This window comes from Hyperoodon ampullatus, assembly GCF_949752795.1.
Source record: "Hyperoodon ampullatus genome assembly, chromosome: 6".
Lineage (NCBI taxonomy): Eukaryota > Metazoa > Chordata > Mammalia > Artiodactyla > Ziphiidae > Hyperoodon > Hyperoodon ampullatus.
This window is the reverse complement of record NC_136919.1, coordinates 58,093,855-58,114,734: the sequence shown is the minus strand read 5'-3', so window position 1 is coordinate 58,114,734 and position 20,880 is coordinate 58,093,855.

Below are 20,880 nucleotides of genomic sequence, written 5' to 3'. Positions count from 1 at the left end.
GTGTCTTCCCCTTTCCCAAAGATGGGAAGTAGAGGGCCGAGGGGCACTAGGTGTGTCTTTTCAGTGTCACCTCCAGCTACAGTGCTCATTGGGCTGCGTCCTTTATGGTCATGGCAGAGCCGTCCTGTGGGGGACCCAGCGCTGCACACACCTCGCTTCCTGGAGAGAGTTTGCTCCAGATCCCCCCGTTCCCATGTGCTCTCGGAGCGGACCCTCCCTTGACAGACAAATCCTGCGCCAGACAAGACCCTCTGACTGTATGGTGGAAGAGGCCAGAGATTTTCATTTGGGGAAACTGTCCTGAAACGAAAGCAAACAAATGGAACACACACAGGGCTTGTGGCTAAGGAGGCTGGTTTCCCCCCTTGCATCTCTTCATAGCCCAGGGTTTACATACATGTGTGCATCCTTTTCCTGCTACCTCTTCTGAGAGATGGGGCCTTGACTTTTGATCAGGGTGAAGCTAACAAGAAAAACCCTCTATGCCAAAAACGACACTCCACTTTAAGCCATTCTTGAAGATAAGCACAGTTTTAAAATGCTGACACAGTCCCCGCCCCCCCCAGCCCAGTACCCTCAAACACACAAAGAGAAGACTAGCTATGGTGTGAGTGGTGTGAGCGTTCCATACAGAGACCCACCCCTTTACTGCTTGACCTCTGTGACGTTGCCAACGGCCTGTGACAATCGTGGTAGGGGTCCTGGTTCAAACTTTGGAGCAAACATGAAGTTTCAGAAGTTGTTCTCATTGGAAGCCTCCTGTATGCTGTCCTATTCCGGAAATTATCCTCAAGAATCTTGCCGCTTCTTTCTTTGATATTTACTGTGGGAATTACACTCCATATCCTCACAGTATGAGGTGCTTCCTGTGGTTTCTCCGTGCTGGCGTTTGACCACGTGCTTTTCTTAAGTGCTGGCCTTAACTACACACTGGCTGCTTTGGGTGCAGCAGGGCAAATCTCTTGCCTTCTGAGTTCTCACCTAAAGTGACACTGGCTACAACTCCTGTCCTCTTCACTGGGCTGAATGGGAGACTCCGCATATGTCTTCAAGGTGCGAGGTGGGAATTCGTGACCTCAGGGATACTCATTTTAACTCAGGCATCTCTTGCTTTGCAACATTCCATCACGGGAGAGGGCAGAACAGATGTGTCCTTCTTGTGTGGATGGGAATCATGTCACTGTCCTAAGTATGTAAGAGTCAGGCAGTAGCAGTTTTTGGCTTGTCCGGGAACTCTTACTCTGGTTAAAATTTGCACAGAATTGCAGGTGAAAAGTCCAAGAAGCAACTGAATTTAGACTTTAGAAATGAGTGACTTTATTCTACTTCTGTGGTTTTTAAATTATTTTAGCAGCAGAGCCCTGTTTGCAATAAGAAATCTTTATGGAGACCTAATGTGTGAAATAATTTGTATTTTATTAGCTTAAATTTATTTTGAGTTTAAACTTCTAGCACTTCGTGAATAATATAAAAGGCAGTGAAAATGGAAATTAACAAATTGGTGGTTTCCAAGGTAGAAAAATTTGGTATTGAATGAGTGTACATGTTGCTTTATTATAGTTTAAAAAACGGTATTTGAATTAAATACTCGTGGCATCTTTAATGTACCGATATGAGACCTAGGTGGCTTGTGGAACAGAATTGGAAAAACTGCTCTTAAGTCCTTTGGGTTTCAAGTCTAGAATTTTCTTTAAAGGGAAATGTCAGACCATCCAGATTGACCCACCAGGCACGGATTCTCGTCTCATCCATCCTGCAATATAAGAATGCTCCAAGTAGGGAGTTTGTTGTATTTTAAGCCCAGCTCCTTTAGTGGGAAAAAGTAAATAAGGAGAAGCAGAGAGTGTAGGAAATGTTTTGTGTGTGTGTGAGGTTTAATTTCTGTCTCCTCAGTGATGGGAGCATTGTCCCAACCGTTAAGGAGGGACCGGTTCTTCCTATGAAATGAAGGGTGTGTTCCGTGGGAAACACCACCTCCAGCCCCCAAGGCTTTGACATTGCCCTTCTGGAAGGTTCTGAGTGACCTTTGGAAATAGAGATACAATGTGACACTGCTGGAAGTAAGGAAGTAAGTACACTAACTCACAGGACTATTTCTCTGCTTTTCCTACAAGACAAATGACTAAGTTTCGGAGAGAATGCTTTTGTTACGAAAAACAGAATGCCCTTCTAGAGATTGGTTTTAATGAGATGAAGGCTGAGAAAAAAGTGTGGAATGGGGTATATTTGAGGAAGACAAGACTTTGCTTTTGAACAGAAATCACTACGCTTGCCAGCGTGGGATGGTAAATCAAGAGAGTAGGAATAGGGCTTCCCTGGTGGCGCAGTGGTTAAGAATCTGCCTGCCAATGCAGGGGACATGGGTTCGAGCCCTGGTTCAGGAAGATCCCACATGCTGCGGAGCAACTAAGCCCGTGCGCCACAACTACTGAGCCTGTGTGCCACAACTACTGAAGCCCGTGCGCCTAGAGCCCATGCTCTGCAACAAGAGAAGCCACCGCAATGAGAAGCCTGCGCACCGCAACGAAGAGTAGCCCCGGCTCGCTGCAACTAGAGAAAGCCCACGTGCAGCAACGAAGACCCAACGCAGCCAAAAATAAATAAATAAATAAATTAAATTAAATTTAAAAAAGAGTAGGAATATACCAATCTTACTTTAAGTTAGGTTTATGGCATCATGCATATTTATATTTACATGTGTATTCATAATGCTCATAGCACTACATGCATTTTAAAGAAAATGGGGATATTAAGAAAAGTTGATGGAGAAGAAAAAAAGTAGTGTGTACTTCTATAGCTCAAGGACAACCATTGTTAATATATTTTGATATATTTCCTTCTTGTCTTTTTTTTCCTAATATAGTTGTCAATTGATGTCTTTTAGAGCTGACAGTTGATATTGTACCTTGAATGGAATATAAATGCCAGTTGTATATTTTTCCTGAAGAGCAGGTTTTGGGATATATGAGAGTTAGCTATGCTCTTGAGTGTTCATCACTGGATTCTAAGACTTACTACTGAGCCTTCCCTTTTAATCGAGCCTCACATGAATGGGCCCTAAGAAATAATGAACTGAATTCTGCTTTTTGATATACTTCTGCACTTAGATGGACAAGTCATAGAAAATAGCTGTTAAATATATGGTTCTACAGGTTTTGATGTTTTCAGATTTTTAAAAAGTGCATAGCTTATTTCATTAATTGATGTGCAATCAAGAATCCTTTTTTTCCCCCCCTGATAATTCAGGGAAGTGGAGATTTGACATTTAGGAGTTAGGTCACGGCAGTTACTCAGCATGGCTATTAGATATTTGTTCTGGTTAGAATTTGCCTAAGAGAGATACCCAGCAGGAACTGGATTTAGAATATTAAAAAACATTAATTTACCAAGTGATCATTTAAGTTAATGATTCTTGTTTTATAGTGTTTGATGATTTTTAGAAAATATTTTCTCCCCTTTATTATTATAATGTAAAACAAGCACTTCGGTGAATATATTGCAGGTGTTTGGGGATGAGATATCTACATCTGTTTGGTAATAGGCTACCTTTTGGGGCAACTCTGTGCCTGTCCTTCTGAAGAGTGCCTATAAAACATGAATTGTGGATCAAAGTTGTTCTGTTGGGGGACTAACCTTGATGGGCCTCAAGCACAGGCTTTGTAAAAAGACCATCATGTATTCTATTTATTGGATTTCTCAGGTGTGTAAAAACTTCTTACTAGTTCATTATGCTTACATGAGCTGGTGCCATACCAAAGGCTCCAAAACTGGGATGTGATCCTTCCCTGGCTCTTCATCCCTCGGGGCTGACATGGAACCATCTCTGTGGGACAGGTGAGGGCTGAAGCTTGCCTGGCCAGAGCCCCTCTCATAGCTCCTTTTTCCCGGATGAACTTGGAACCTTTAATAGCCAGCTCTTTGCCTGGGTGCTGTTGATCCAGCCGGTCAAAGAGGAGTCTTGGGCCAGGTTGGGATTCTCAATGGATTTTATAGACATCGTTCTCTTACAGATGGTTTTTTTTTTTTTTAAATGACCCCTACTCTAAGGGACTAATTGTTTGAATTGTATCTTTCCCTATATGTTAAACCAGATTTAAGACGATTTTGTAACCACAATATGTAATCAGAGCAAATAGCGTATTTTCAGATATATACCTTGTTCTGTACTTCATATAGGGTGTGCTGTATATGGGTGGTAGGCCCACTGGCTGTGGTAGCATTTAATCTCCATTACTTTGGGAGTAATTCAAGGCCTTTCGAAATGGAGCTTTTGCACTTTATGCTCTTTTTGTGAACTGACTGTGATAGCTATGTTTGATATTAAAGCTATAAGTGGTATTTTCTGTGAATACGTATATGTTTGTGTTTATTTCCAAAATGATTTCTGCAACGGCTGCAGTGAGCAATACATTTAATGGATTGTAAAGTGCATTTGTTCAAATTCATTTATTAATGAATTTGGGTATCATTGTTATTAAACATACTTAAAATTAGTGTAGTTAATCATTGGTTTCTTCTCAGAGCTGTGAACTTAATACACCTACATACTTCCAGTGTGGAAGTACCTACAGGCAGTTTATTTTTATTGAAAGTTCTATAATTATGTCATGTGGATATAAAATCTCAAATATAGAAAACAACTCACCTAAGCTGTAGTTCATCCAGTCACTGGAAGGAAGATCATAGAACAATATAATATAGTAAATGAGTTTAGCAGGAAAATTCTGTATCTACCTGTTTTTCTTAATTTCCCGTGACCATTTTTTAAAAATTTTATTTATTTATTTAGGCTGTGCTGGGTCTTAGTTGCGACATGCGGGATCTTCATTGCGGCATGCAGACTTCTAAGTTGCGGCATGCGTGAGGGATCTAGTTCCCTGACCAGGGATTGAACCTGGGCCCCCTGCATTGGGAGCATGGAGTCTTAACCACTGGACCACCAGGGAAGTCCCTCCTGTGACTGTTTTTTTAAAATTAAGGGATATGGGCAATCATATTTATAAGAATAACAGGACTATCAGAGGAGAAAGACTGGGTCATCAGTATACTAGTATCATTGCAGTGGTTTTTTTAGACTTCTTTTCTGGCCAGGGTGAGGGGATGAGGGGTGGACACAGAGGTCTTTGATAATCTGCTGTAAGCAGTGGGTCTTGGAAAATGCCCACACATAGAATTTTCTGGGTATTCAGATGTCCCTAGAAGCCACCCAGATGAAGAACTGTGTAACAGGACACAAAGCCAGGACTCACATCATTTCTGGTGATGAAATTGGCGTCTCCACAGCTCCACTTTCCCGACTGCCCTCTGAGACCAACCCCAGGGCCTTCTCGTGTGAGGACTTTCCATTATGAGGGGCCGGAAGGGGGCAGACCCGGGGGGCTGGAAACTTACACCTTAGGAGTTGAACAAATTGGGAATTCACCTCTTCCTCCAGGCTCTTTCCTGGTTTATAGTTCCAGCCACTCCTTAAGATGCTATCCGAGTCTGTCATACTATTCTGTCTCCTTTTGCACTGTTGAATTTTTCCATAAATAAAAATGTTTTAAATATGGTATTTGGGTTTTCCTCCTCTGCCCTCTCGGGTGGGGTTCAGCCTCCTCCTCTTGCCCCACTTTATAGGAGCTGGTAGCCCCTTTCCCCAGTTTGAAGAGTTATCTATATCTCACGTTGGCACTTCTGTCTCTGATCACCTCCAGGCCTGGTGACCCTCTGAGTATTAACACACGAAAGGGAAAGATCAACCTCACCTGGGTTTTTGTTGGCTTGTTTTATGTTTCTCGTTAAAACATTTGATTCAGCTGCTTTTACGAGCAGAGAGACCAGACGTTATTGTAACAAATGGCAATAAAGTCAGTAGAGTTTATTTTTGTATTAAGGCCGGTGGTGGGAAAGTGGCTAATTGTGAGGCTAGGTGCATGGGGTGACAGAAAATGCATAATGGCATTATTGGTGACACTGGCTAGAGATGGATGCCTGTGAACAAAGAAAACCTTAGCCATCAGGGTGGGAGGGACCTGGAGAGACTCCTGGAATAATACTGCCATCTAGTGGCCCTTCAGGGTATTGCTACCAGGGCACAAGTGAAGTCCTTCCCAATTGCTGATCATCCCAGGACTCACTATAATTGTCTTAAAACAAGTTATGCAGACTCTTTTTATTTTTAAAATTATTTTATTTTATTTATTTATTTTTTGGCTGTATTGGGTCTTCGTTGCTGCGCGTGGGCTTTCTCTAGTTGCGGTGAGCGGGGGCTACTCTTCGTTGCGGTGCGTAGGCTTCTCATTGTGGTGGCTTCTCTTGTTGCAGAGCATGAGCTCTAGGCACGCGGGCTTCAGTAGTTGCAGCACGCAGGCTCAGTAGTTGCGGCACGCGGGCCCTAGAGCGTGCAGGCTTCAGTAGTTGTAGCTCGCCGGCTCAGTAGTTGCGCTCGTGGGCTCTAGACCACAGGCTCAGTAGTTGTGGCGCAGGGGCTTAGTTGCTCCGCGGCATGTGGGACCTACCCGGACCAGGGATCGAGCCTGGGTCGCCTGCATTGGCAGGCGGATTCTTAACCACTGCGCCACCAGGGAAGTCTCTGTGCAGCCTCTTTTTGGGCCCAAGTATGTTTCCTGGATTCTTTCAAGCATATCTCTGCCTTCATTTTCCTTTCCTCTATTCCTTCAGCTACTCATTCTTTAACCACTAGGTGTTTGATCTTACTCGATTAAAAAAAAAAAATCTGCCAAATACCTTAAACCAAATATTTTCCTGTCCATAAAACCAACTTAGAGTAGATGTGATCTGGAGGAAGTTTTGTATTTATTAACTTTTTATTCTTAATATTTTTATTTTTAATTTTTTTTTGGCTACACCATGTGGCATGCAGGATCTTAGTTCCCTGACCAGGGATTAAACCCATACCCACTGCAGTGGAAGCGTGGAGTCTTAACCACTGGATCGACAGGGAAGTAAGTCCCTGGAGGAAGTTTTTTAATCCCCTAGAGTTTTTTAATCCCCTAGTTTCATTTACATGAGTCAAATGTCATTACAATCCCCCAATTTTAAGACTGAATACAGTTTGAACCAACACTTTGCAAATACCCGCTATGCTAATGTGATGAGCACATAGCCTTGAGCTGGGTGTGTGTGGAAAGGGGAGAGGAGAAGGGGACCACTAACTCTGCTGAAATCCCTGCATAAGAGAGGAATCAACAGTGCTAAGAGGTAGGCAGGAGAGAGCAATGGGGTTCAACCTGGGAAGAGTTGGGGTTTGAGAATTCTAAGCTTTAACTGATGGCCCATGAGCCACGTTTAATAATATATAATCTCAGCCTGATTAAAGTATACTTCGGGAGTAATACTACCTAGGAGTATTATTATTTTCTTAAAGCCAGTCTTATTTGAGAGCCTATCACATAAATTATCTTTCACATAAATTGTCTGACTTCTCACGATTATTTTGTGAGGCTATTATTATTATTATTACTTTTTTTTTTTTTTGCGGTACGCGGGCCTCTCACTGCTGTGGCCTCTCCTGTTGCGGAGCACAGGCTCCGGACGTGCAGGCTCAGCGGCCATGGCTCACGGGCCCAGCCGCTCCGCGGCATGTGGGATCTTCCCGGACCGGGTCACGAACCCGTGTCCCCTGCATCGGGACGCGGACTCTCAACCACTGCGCCACCAGGGAAGCCCTCCTGTGACATTTTAGTAAATTTTTGCTGACTCGACATCAAGCTCGGCTCTGTTACTTAAAACCGAGGGAGGCCTAATGAATGCAGGTGGAATCTAAGAAAAATTATTGGGGAGAGCTAGATCTTGGGCAACTCCGGAACTAAAGAAGCTTCCCTACCCTCAGCCCCCTAGAGGCCACATCTGCTGTGGTGACTGGCGTGCTGTTTAATGCTGTCCCCATCTTAGAGAACCAGCTGCTGCTTGATTTAATAATACATTAGTAATACATATTCTTTCCTTATCACATTAGCTCAACAAATTTAAGGGAAAAAAATCACTAAAATCTTCCTTTCATACTTTTCCCCTCTTGCCTTTGAAACCAACTACTGCAGCTGCTAACAGAGGTCTCTCTATGTAGAATGTGTTTTGTCCTTCTGGAGAAGACAAAAGAATTATTAAAAGGGCGGGCAGCTGCTTGTAATGACAGGAGAATGCGAAGCGTTTGTCAGCATTAACTCTTCTCTGCTTCCTCAGTTGAATCACCATGACCTTCCTCTTTATCGCTTTTTGGCTTGTACTGTTCCCGGTCCAGGAATGTAGAGGCCTTCACCCTGCCTGTCCTGCATCTTCTGTGTTAAACCTGCATGAGTCTCACCTCTAAGACTTTGAGCAAACCTAACAGCTGATAAACTCTACCCTGACTTATGAACACAATCTCCCTTTCTTTCACAAATGCTCAGATCATGCAATGTTCTAACAGGGATATTTGCACAACAATTTTGCACGATGGGGATAATGACAGAGTCTACCTCATGAGGGTGCTGTGATAATTAAATGAGATAGGGCTATGGGTTTCAAACTTGGCTGCACATTAGAATCACTGGAAGAGTTTCAAAAATCCCATTGCTGAGCAGCACCTAGATATGTTCAGTCAAAATTTCTGCTTGTGAGAGCCATCCGTCAGTATTAAAAAAAAATCTCCCTAGCTAATTCCAATGTGCAGCTACATTTTGGAGTCAGTGAGATAGTACTTGTTTATAAGTATTCAGTAAATGGTAGCTGTTTTTATTATTATAATTAAAAATGGAGAATTACCCCAGTTTAACAGACTGCTGAAATTGAGGGCTTAGTAGGAACCAGATTCATGTTTTTTTAAATACGTTTATTTATTTTTGGCTGCATTGGGTCTTCATTGCTGCATGCAGGCTTTCTCTAGTTGCAGTGAGTGGGGGCTCCTCTTTGCTGTGGTGTGCAGGCTTCTCACTGCAGTGGCTTCTCTTGTTGTGGAGCACGGGCTCTAGGCACACGGGCTTCAGTAGTTGTGGCACGCGGGCTCAGTAGCTGTGGCTCGTGGGCTCTCGAGTGCAGGCTCAGTAGTTGTGGCGCACGGGCTTAGCTGCTCCATGGCATGTGGAATCTTCCCCGCCCAGGGCTTGAACCCGTGTCCACTGCACTGGCAGGCGGATTCTTAACTAACACTGTACCACCAGGGAAGCCCCTCATTTCTTCTTTAATTCATCCATCTAACAATAACTGAGCGTTTACTACCTGCTAGGCTCTGTGCTAAATTACTCCTCTCCACTTGAAAGTAAAAAGATAGTTATCGCCTTCAGAATGAAATTCAAGTTCTTTAGGACAGCCTTCCCATGCCCCCAACACCCCCTTCTGTGTGCTCTTACCTGCCAGGGCCATGGCCCACATGCTTGTGAGCTCCAGCCACTACCAACTATTCATCACGTTCCAGGCCCTTTGTCTCTGGGCCCTTCTCCGTACTCTTCCTTTTGCTTAGGATGCTCTTCCTACACTCCTTCTGCCTTTTCACTTGGCCTACCTTAAAGGATAGAATTCCTGGTACAGAACCTGTAGGACAGATGGGTGCCTAGCACTCCCTGGCAGTCCCGCATCCCCCATCCCCCCTGATGGGCGAGCTGGCCGCTGTCCTCTCATTGTCAGGATTCCGTGAGTGCCCTGCAGGGGTGAATGATTAGTTCTCAAGGTCTTCTCTCTGCAGAGAGGCTGGGCCAACCTCTCTCTGCTCTTCCTCAGGCCTCACGCTGGCGGAAGACTGCACAGGCCCAGGCAGGCTTTCTTTCCTGTGTCTTACTTAACTGGTTCTGTTGTTCCAAGACCCCAAGAGCTGCTCCCCAGGGCTCCTCTGAGGGAGAGAACTTTTCCTCTGGAATCATCCAAGGGAGCAGCGCAGCTCAGAGCTCCATACTCGGAATGGCCTGAGGGAGGCTGCATCTTCCGTGGCCACTACATGAAATCCCACGGCATTGGCAGCCTTTGGCGAGTAATATGACTTTATGACCAGAGGTAATCCCTGAATACTATGCTCCAAAGGAGAGAGACCCTCTGGTGTATCTCGACCTGCAGGCACCTAACATAATGTGTGAGGGGCTGCGAGCTGTGATAGCTTTCACAGCTGCGAATCCTGCTGAAGGAAGGACTGCTGTTAGGAATCTTGTAACCCTTTCCTCACGCTGACCTCCAAGGTGGTCCTGCTTAGAAACATCCCAGTGCCTTCTCTCCATTTCTGAGTCTGTCAGGAGGTGGTCTAAGGACTTGCCTGTCCTGTCACTGGGCCGACAGAGCTCTTTCTATAGGAGCCAACCAAGAAGACCTTACTCAGTGTTCCAAGTCTGTCCATACACACACACACATCCCTTGATTCTGGCTTTTCCAGCTCCAGGCCTGTGCCACGGTACCTCCTTTCTGTTCCATCCTTCAAGATTCATATTCTGCTCCGGGGGAAGGGGAAATCTGAGTGTGTTCTATACATAATCTCACCTAAACTTTTGCAAAAATCTTATGTAGTTGGTGTAGTTATTCCCATTTTATAGAAGAGGAAACATTCTTCCCAAGGTCACATGGTTGGAATACCAGTTAACTTTTGCTATGTTACAAATCATCCCCAAAACTAGTGGCTTAGATCAACCACCATGTGTTTAGCTCACAACTCTAGAGATTATTTGGCTGTCAGCTGGGGTGTTGTGAGTAGGGCACAACTCATCACATGATCTCTTTCATACTCCAGCAGGATAGCTGGGGCTTGTTCATATGGCAGCTTGGTAGGATTTTTCTTGGAAGGCTGGATGGATGGAAGGCCTCTTGATACTTAGGCTTGGAACTGTTACTGTCACTTCTGCCATAATCTACTGGCCAAAGCAAAGCATGAGGCCTGCCTGGATTCAAGGGATGGTGAAATAAACCTTACTTATTCTTTGTTGGGAGGAGCTGCACAGTCATATTGCAAAGGGGCCTGAATACCGGGAGGGGTGGGATGGAGGGTCATGTCCACTTCTGCAATCTACTGTAGTTGTTACGTGACAGAGGTAGGATTTTATTTTTCAATTGCAAAAATAGTGTACACACACAAGAAAAATTCAAACAGTAAACAAAAGGGGAAATGAGGAAGAGAAAGTCTCATTCTTAGTCCTGGACTAGGAAAAAACATTCTAATCTAGTCCCACTCTCCACATGGAAACATGATTGACAGTTTCTTGTGTATCTTGATGCGATTTTTTTTTCCTGCATGCACGTAGATGGGAGCCCGACATGTACAATTTCCTGCACTTCGTTCTTTTCACTTAATAATAATGCAACTAGGTTCTTTCCATAGCAGCACAACTAGAAATTCTCCGTTCCTTTAAAGGTCTACGTAGTGATCCACTGAAGAAACATACCATGTTTATTCAACCACATCTCCTACTAGTGGACACTTAAGTTTTCTTCTAGTTTTTGTTAAAAATAATACTGTGGTGACTATCTTTGAATATCCTTCTTTGTGTACTTGTAGACTAGATTCCTAGAAGAGGAATTTCTAGGTTTAATAGCAGAGTTGAGCCTTGATCTGTTCCCAAAGCACATGCACTTTTCAAGATGCGTCTCCAGTTACCCACTGTTCCTCTAACCTTTTCTGTAACTAGAAACTACCTTAGGAAGCATGTCCCCCTGTGTACATATGCACATATTGGATGATGGGCATGACCTCTCCACACCCTTCCTTCCTAAGCAGGCTCAAGAGGTCCTGAGCTATGCATTATTAAGCTCTTCCAAGAAGATCCAGATGTTATCCTTTCTGTGTCTTCCTTCATGATGTTTTTCAGGAGACATGTACTGCTCTGTTACAGGCCAATGATAAAAGAATCCTAGTAACAAATGTTAACATACAAATGGTAGGTTCCAACCAAGTGAAGGCCTAAGGTATAAATGAAGATTTCACAAATATTACAAATACAGACAGGTGGTAAAAGAATTAAATCAAATCATCACACAGCAATAATAGCAAAGCCCTGTTGTCACACTGAGCAGTTATATTACATGAATTCTGTCTTTGTTCTTGGCAACTTTAACAGTTCATGAACATTAAGTATAGTAGCAAATATACAGTGAAGATATTTCTTAAGATCCTATTTTTTCATTCTTTAATATTGTTTTTGGGTTTCTTCATGGATCCTGATGCCCACATGCCACCTGCCTGGATGTTAGTTGGAGCCCTGAATTCTTACCAGGTCTGTATGGACTTGACTCTTTTATGAACAGTGGGTTGGTGACTGTCAGAATCTGGAGGTGGCATGCAAGCACACTCAGATACCTCACTCCATTTCTCACAGCCTCTGATTATGTCCCTGAGTAGATGTAGGCAGTAATTCTGTGGAAGGGAACAAACCACAGGGGGCCCATTTCTGTATGTGGGGAGAGTCTGCCTTTCAGGGCTGCTCTGCAGATAGGTTAAAGAAGTGGATTTCTAGAGAATGCAGTTTCAAAAAGTAATTACTTAATGGTTTGAGTTCCATGTGCCTCAGACTTCAGAGCAGGAGGTACCCAGTTTCTTATCTGTTACTTAATAACAGAGACATTGCTGCTGTCAAAAAGACAGCATTCTGAAATGTTCCTATTAATATAGCCCAAGGAAGAATGATGTTTTATTCCATGGTACACTGAACAGTGAAGCATTTAAAGGCTAATCACTGCCCAGCCACAATAATCTGTGCATTTCTTCATTCACTTATTCATCATTTATTTATTGAGTGCTACACTGTGCCAAACACCATGCTGGGTGGAGATATCAAGATAAATAAAACACACATACACCTCCCCATGTATCAGTTAGCTCTGGCACTGTAACAAACACACCAAAACACAGTGGCTTAAAACAAAAACTATGTATTTAGTTTACATGGCTCTGGGTCAACCATTTGGGCTGGGTTCAGCTAGCCAGTTCTTCTGGTCTGTGGCCAGCTGTGGGGTCAGTCAGGGCTGGCTGGTCTGGGGGTTCTCAACTAGGATGGCTTGTCTCTTCTCCACATGCCTCATCCTCCTGCTGTCTGGCCTGGACTTACTCACGTAGGGTCTAGGCAGATTACAAGAGAATGAGGGGAAGCCTGCCGGGTCTCTTGAGGATTAAGCTTTGAACAGACATGATGTCCTTTTAGTTATTCTGTTGGTCAAATCAGAACAAATCGACTTACAAGGCCAGGGAAAGGTAAATACCTCTTGATATTCATGGCCAAGAGACTTGGCAACAGACGGGGGAATAATGATGGTTAATTTTTGCAGAGTCTATCTCACTGCCCTTTATAGCTCATAGTCTGTGGTCAGAGGGACAGGAAATTGTGATACGTGCTACTAAGAAATTGTTTCTATCTCTTCCTCTCTTTCCCTCCATCTCTAACATTTTTACATTCTACATCAGGGAAATCTAGTCACTCCAGTTAAAACACTTCAACGAGTCAAGGGTCTGGCACAGTGCTGCTATTATACATTAAAAAGCAGAAATGTTACAAGGCAGTTGGAGTGATCCATGAACCTCACGACCACCAAGCTGTTGGTCATATCACACACTCGATTCTATGATAGCATGTCTGCCTTTTAAATATATTATCAACATACAAAACTGTGCCTGGGTTTTGTTGAAACACACTGTATCGCTGCACACACATATTTCTTCAACTAGAGGCAGAAAATCATCTTGTTAAAATGCATGGTGTGAAACCAATGAAAATAAAGCCATAGCCAAATCCATAGCCATAAAATAGGATATTTTAACCGAGGACCTTTTTTTAAAATTCCATCAGCGAGTAAACACCTGTCAAAATATGCGAACTCAACGCCAACACCAGATGCATCTAATTAAATCAATTTCCAGCTCTTGCTGTCCGAGAACAGCTGTGTGTAAAGCACGTTTTCCCCCCACACCCCCACCCCGCTCCTTCCCACCATGTGAAATCCCTGAGGGAGCAGAGAAAGCCCCAGGTGAGTGGGTCTCAAACTTGTGTGCATGAGAATCACCTGGATAGGGGTGGTGTGGGGCATAATTCTTGTTAAAAATGATGTTTTTTTACTCTACCCTTTCCCCTCAATCTTGGTAATTCTCCCAGGAAATCTGCACACAGGTGGTCAGGATCCCCCTTTCAGGATCACTGCCTTTATCTTAGAGCAGTTTTCCTTCCAGGAACTTTAAAAAAATGAATTAGGACCTCATACTTCATCTCTCTATGTCAGGCAGAAAGTACCAAGTCTCTGCCAATCTAGTTTTCTCACGTGGACTAAACTTCCTGGACACCTTGAGATATGAACAGCACTAACTCACTAACCAGAGACCAAAATGCCTTTCAAAAAATCCAATTTTCTGCAAAGGGGAGAGAATGCAGCTGTGACTTGTGGATGGGCACCTAGGGCTATTTGAATTTCCTCTAAAACTGTAGATCTGTACAGTCTACGAGTACAAAGGGAATTTGGGGCTACTTAGTTAAACTCCATTTTATGGATACAGAAACTGAAGTCAAGTGTCTTCTCTAAAAGTAGCAGAGATGGGGCTAAAACCCAGGGCTTCCCATTGTCTAAAGTTAGTTTTCTTACAAAATATGGGGCTTCCCTGGTGGCGCAGTGGTTGGGAGTCCGCCTGCCGATGCAGGGGACACGGGTTTGTGCCCTGGTCCGGGAGGATCCCACATGCCGCGGAGCGGCTGGGCCCGTGAGCCATGGCCACTGAGCCTGCGCGTCCGGAGCCTGTGCTCCGCAACGGGAGAGGCCACAGCAGTGAGAGGCCCGTGTACCGCAAAAAAAAAAAAAATGTGGAGTCTGCAGTGCTCTGTCTACTGAGAGTCCTTTGGGTGCATGTTCTCTTGTGAGGCAGCCAGCAGAGTGGGGGAGAAAGGACACCCCAAGAGTGTTCTTAGTGCCCCTTTCTGACAGAACTGGAGTCAGGTGACATCAGGCCTCTTGATTCTCCAGCCCCAGTCCGCGTGTGGGATGCAGCAGCGTGGTGTGTGTGTGGGGGGGAACTTCACGCTGAGTGTGTGCTGAGGTGCTGTGGCGTGTCGCCTGCCACGGCCCGCAGCCTCCTTCTGTTCTGGGTTCTGAGAGGAGACAAGACAGGCCTCCCTGCGAGAGTTTCACACCTGCTTAGAGTCTGCCCCGTGCTGACTACGCTGCCGCTTTCCCCGTTTTTCCCCCACGGCAGACATCACTAATCCAGTATGACAGTTCTTCCAGCAGAGCCAAAACCTGGTTTCAGCATCTTCCTCCAATTAGCTCCGTGGGCAGCCACTTCAGATCATCCAGTCAGCGGGAGAGAGGAGACTAGTTTGCAATCCTGCTTCTGAGTGATTTTGTCCAGAAGTAATTCTAAAATCGACCTCCAGGGAATAGGGCTGACAAGCCCTTGGGGAGGGAGGGAGGGCTGAGTCAGAGCTATGGAACACTGTGGCTGTGGTTCAGGGCTGGGTTCCCCCCCCAGCAGCCCAGGTGTTACATGCCGACCTCCACACGGGCATCCCTTCCCACTGAATCTCCTCTGGTCCAGTGTGTGTGTGTAACAAAGACCCAAGATAACCAGCTGGAGCTGTGGGTTCAGTTTGCAGCCATAGAACACAGTGATCCCACTGATGGGGATCAAACTGATGTCCTTGACTTTCCTGGTGTGATTCTCAACCAAAGAAGCTACCTTGTGACCAACACAGAGAATAAAGTCTTGTGACTCAAAGTGTAGTCCAAGGACCAACATGTTGGCCTCCCTGGGAACTTGTTAAACCCACCTCCTAGAGAAATGGAAATAAAAAAATAAACAAATGGGACCTAATGAAACTTCAAAGCTTTTGCACAGCAAAGGGAACCATAAACAAGATGAAAAGACAACCCTCAGAATGGGAGAAAATATTTGCAAATGAAGCGACTGACAAAGGATTAATCTCCAAAATATACAAGCAGCCCATGCAGCTCGATATCAAAAAAACAAACAACCCAATCCAAAAATGGGCAGAAGACCTAAACAGACCTTTCTCCAAAGAAGATATACAGACTGCCAACAAACACATGAAAGGATGCTCAACATCATTAATCATTAGAGAAATGCAAATCAAAACTACAATGAGATATCATCTCACACCAGTTAGAATGGCCATGTCAAAATATCTACAAACAATAAATGCTAGAGAGGGTGTGGAGAAAAGGGAACCCTCTTGCACTGTTGGTGGGAATGTAAATTGATACAGCCACTATGGAGAACAGTATGGAGGTTCCTTTAAAAAACTACAAATAGAACTACCACATGACCCAGCAATCCTACTACCGGGCATACACCCTGAGAAAACCATAATTCAAAAAGAGTCATGTACCACAATGTTCATTGCAACACTATTTACAATAGCCAGGAAATGGAAGCAACATAAGTGTCCATAGACAGATGAATGGATAAAGATGTGGCACATATATACAATGGAATATTACTCAGTCATAGAAAGAAATGAAATTGAGTTATCTGTAGTGAGGTGGATGGACCTAGAGTCTGTCATACAGACTGAAATAAGTCAGAAAGAAAAAAAAATACCATATGCTAACACATATATATGGAATCTAAAAAAAAGGTTCTGACGAACCTAGAGACAGTACAGGAATAAAGACTCAGATGTAGAGAATGGACTTGAGGACATGGGGAGGGGGAAGGGTAAGCTGGGACAAAGAGAGTAGCACTGACATATATGCACTACCAAATGTAAAATAGCTAGTGGGAAGCAGCCACGTAGCACAGGGAGATCAGCTCGGTGCTTTGTGACCACCTAGAGGGGTGGGATAGGGAGGGTGGGAGGGAGACACAAGAGGGAGGGGATATGGGGATATATGTATATGTATAGCTGATTCACTTTGTTATAAGAAACTAACACAACATTGTAAAGCAATTATACTCCAATAAAAATGTTAAAAAAAAAGTCGAATCTCAGGCCTCATTCCCAGACCTACTGAAATAGCAATTCAAACCTTAACATATTTTAACAAATCATACAGGTGACGTATATGCTTGAGAGTTTGACAGGCATTGGCTTAGAAAGTCACTATGACTTCAAACTGATTAGTATTTGAAGTGTGCTGGACTCCTTGGCAGATGTCATCAAGACAGGCCCTGTCTTCAGAGGTAGCTCAGCAGGTGCAAAGGCATCGGGCAGAACATGGACTGGATTTGTGACCCATGTTGTTCTAGAAAGAAAGCCCTGTTCTTGTTTTGTGCAGCCTTTTTACTTCTTCCCCCATTTTCTGTTCATTCTTTCATCCTTTCATGTTGCTTCACCCTGCACAGGCCCTGATATCCAACTTTTGTTGGCTATCAAAAGTCCTCTTGGTCTTTTTGGTCCTCCAGTCCTCTTGGTCTCAGGCCCTCCACTCTCTGTTCTCATTGTCTGCTTCTCCACCATCTCCCCGCAGCCTCAAGGTTTTGACTGAGGCCCTAGTTTTGCAGAATGTACTGATATGGCTTGCCTTCAGCTGTGGTTGATTTGTTTGCTGCATTCAAAAAGGCCCAGGCTTAGGCAATTCAAAAGGCAAACAATGAGGTTTGGAGAAGTGCACAGTGGATCCTGTTTGCTGGCAAGAAGAGGCACAGTCTTGTTTAATTGGTCCCTTAATTGGGGGTCTTTCACCTGTTCTGAAATCTATTGAAGAGCCCCACGGGCTGGGATTCCCATCTCAGTGGGCACTGAATGGCCAAGTGACAGAAGCCAATGATGCTAACCAAGTGACATGCCCTATAATCTTTTCTCTGCATAGGGATTGTTACTTTAGCCTGCCACCTTGGAGGACTGCTTTGCCCAGCATTGAGTAATGGCTAGATCACTGTTATTCATGCTAAATTCACTGCTATGGGTCAGACTCTAGGGTGTAACCACTTGACTATGTCCTCTCGACATTTAGAAGAACAGTGATAAGAAGAAACAAGACAGGGAGTCTAAAGTCTGTCAAGAGAAGAAAAGATTAACTGTTGAAATGGTCCCATTTGCCTTCACTGTCCTCATTCAGTCCATTGGCTGGCAGACTTAGAGCTGCCATGCCTGGCTTCTGCTGGCTGCCAACATTTAGGGAAGGCAGGCATCTTTAAATCTGAGTAACTGAGTCTGTGGATTAATTGTATTTCCTTAACTCAGACACTGTTAAGAAGAATCTGTCACCATTTCCACTGAGAAAAGATTAATGAGCAATATGATTAATTGCTAGTTGTACCAATGCTCTTGTGTTTTTTTCCCCTGAGAATTACTTTGGGTGAAGCTTTCCACTATGGCATTTTAATACAAAACTGAATGATCGATTGTCCCCTGTGCAACAGATTAGCCACTAACCACATGTGGCTATTGACATTTACATGGAAGAAATAAAAGATTTACTTCTCAGCTGCACCATCCACATTTCAAATGCTCACTAGCCACAGTGGCTAGTGGCTACTGATAAAGGACATTTTTATCATCACAGAAAGTTTTTTAGACACTGCTGACAATGACTCAGAATTTAGAAGAACATGGGTTTCTGAGTCTTATGGGCCTGGTTTCTTCTGCACACACATTATATCTCACTTCTCTGTAAGAAGTCACAGGTAAATAAGACACCTACCTTTCAAATGGTTGACTATGCTTTATAGCTCCATGGTTCTCAAATTTCAGTGAGCATCAGGACCACCTGGAGAAGTTGCTAGAACACAGCTTACTGGGTCTCAACACCAGTTCTGAGAACGTGATTTTAAGTTTCCAGGTGCTGCCCCTGCTGCCTTATGCAGCTGCCCTTGAATTGTGGAAGCCAGAACACCTTGATCGACAAAGATTAAACCATGGGTATCCTTGGTTTATACGAAGGAGGTCCATAGGCACATTCCTGAGGGTGTGAGCATTCTTTATAACCTTGTAACAATTGTGATTTCACTCTCAAAATAAAAAGATTAATAAACACCTATTCAGGATCACTGATGACCATCTGAAAACCAACAGCAGCATGCGATTTTAGTGCCTGAGTTTGCATGTGTATTTATGATCACATGATCACCAAACGATTTCCAGAACTGGTAACATTTAATTTTGATGTAGAATTTCTTAAACTGGGTTCTGTAGAGGTCACTGAACATATATGTAGGAGTCCCAGATTCCCTGTGTTTGAGAAACAGTGACCTGGGAAATAGGGGTAGGGGAGGGGTGGACCCAGCAAGGGCAAGGTCTTATCAGCATTTTTTCAGGGGGAGAGCATGTGGCATTTTGATTGGAAAGGTTTTCTGTTTAGGACTTCCCCTCACCTTGAAGGACATTTAGCATTGCTGGGCCTTGCCCATTAAATGCCGGGGTGGGGGGTGCTCCAGAGTCACAGGACAACCCCAAACCATTTGTACACGTTCAAAAATCCCTCTGGGGGGCAACAGTACAGCCTGCTTCTGGGTGAGCAAACCCATAGGCCATCAGGTTTGCCCTAAGGCAACTGGGCCTCTGCTCTTTCTGGCGATACTATGGCTGCAGCTGGGTCCCGGGGCCTCCCCGGCCTCTGCTTCCCTCTTTTGTCACCCCCAAGCTTCTTGTTTGGGAACTGAGATACTGTGTACTATACAGTGTACGGCCCATCTTCAGGACACTTCGGTGGGGTCACCTTCAGTCTACCGTTTGGCCTGTAGAGGGCAGCAGCACCCAGAACTTCCCGCTTGCTTTGCTTATTGCTTATCATGGGAGGCGGTAGTCAGCCTAGCACCTCTGTTCCCTCCGTCCCTCTTCCGACCTCGCCCTTGTTTTTGGGGGTCTCATCTAGAAAAGATCTTCTCAATGTTCCCCCCGTGGCCCTGGCACCCGGTGGCCAGGAAGGAGGCCTGGCAGCAGCAGTGGTGTTCGCTGGACCCCACGAGCTCTTTGCGACCCTTGGAGGCGGCGGTCCTCTCCCCACGGCCTGGCGCCCGGCGGTGCTTAGCCAGGGCGGGAGGCTGGGAAGCCGGGCCGCTGCCCTCCACACCGGCTTTGATTTGAAATTCTCTCTCTTGCTTTCTTGCCTCCTCCACCCGCCCCCTGCACCGCGCTCCCACCATGCTTCATTCCCAGAAAGAATCTGAGTCAGTCTCGTCATTAGATTAGCTCCTGCCAGACGTCAAAGCAGTTGACAGGGAGATCGTGACCCCCCTGCTCCCACTCCAACAGAAAAGGAAAAGAAGGAACTGGAGTGGAGAAGGGTCTCTTTCGGCGGCTCAAGAGCCCTTCCCCGGTCTCCGGTAGAAATAGGAAGAGGATGCAAGCAAGAGTCCCACTTAACTACCTGTTAGCATAGGTCAGAATCTTTAGATTTTGCGTTGCTTTAGAACAAGAATATTGCCCCTTCTCTCGAGAAACACCCTTTGGCTTAGGCCTGCCTCTTTCTAGAAGTCCCCATTTTCCCCAATTTTTTCTGACGCTCTCTTTCTTGCCCGTGCTTAATCATGCTGGCTCTTTCCTGGGCCGTAACTCGCATGCGTGGGCTTCAATTTACCTTCTTTCTGTGAAACAAGCAACACCTGTCCTATCATCAGTGACTCCTGAAAACCCTCTCTCCTAGAGCTCACAGAGGCTGAACGTCTCTCTGACCCTCCTGGGGAGGTCACCCTGCGTCAGTGGCAGGGGTCCATGCAGTTAAGGACTCTCGTGCTGTTACCCACTCCTGCCCGTGACCAAAAGTCCTCCAGTGAGCTCTCTGTCCTTGAGGAAAGGACAAAAGATGTGATACATCTTAGATCCAAGACCTGGGACAGAACAGCGCATTTCAGAAAACACTCATCATCCAGGATGCTAAAGGGGACTCCGGGCAGTCATGGTGGCACCTGGACTTCCTTCGTTGGGGGTAAGTCGATCTGCAGTGGCCCCAGGGAAACATATTAGCATTAAAGCCAGGGGGCCAGAGCAGAAGTGGCCTGGCCTTGAGAGTGCAGAGAGCTGATTGCTAAAATCTGTGTCAGGCATGATATCCAGG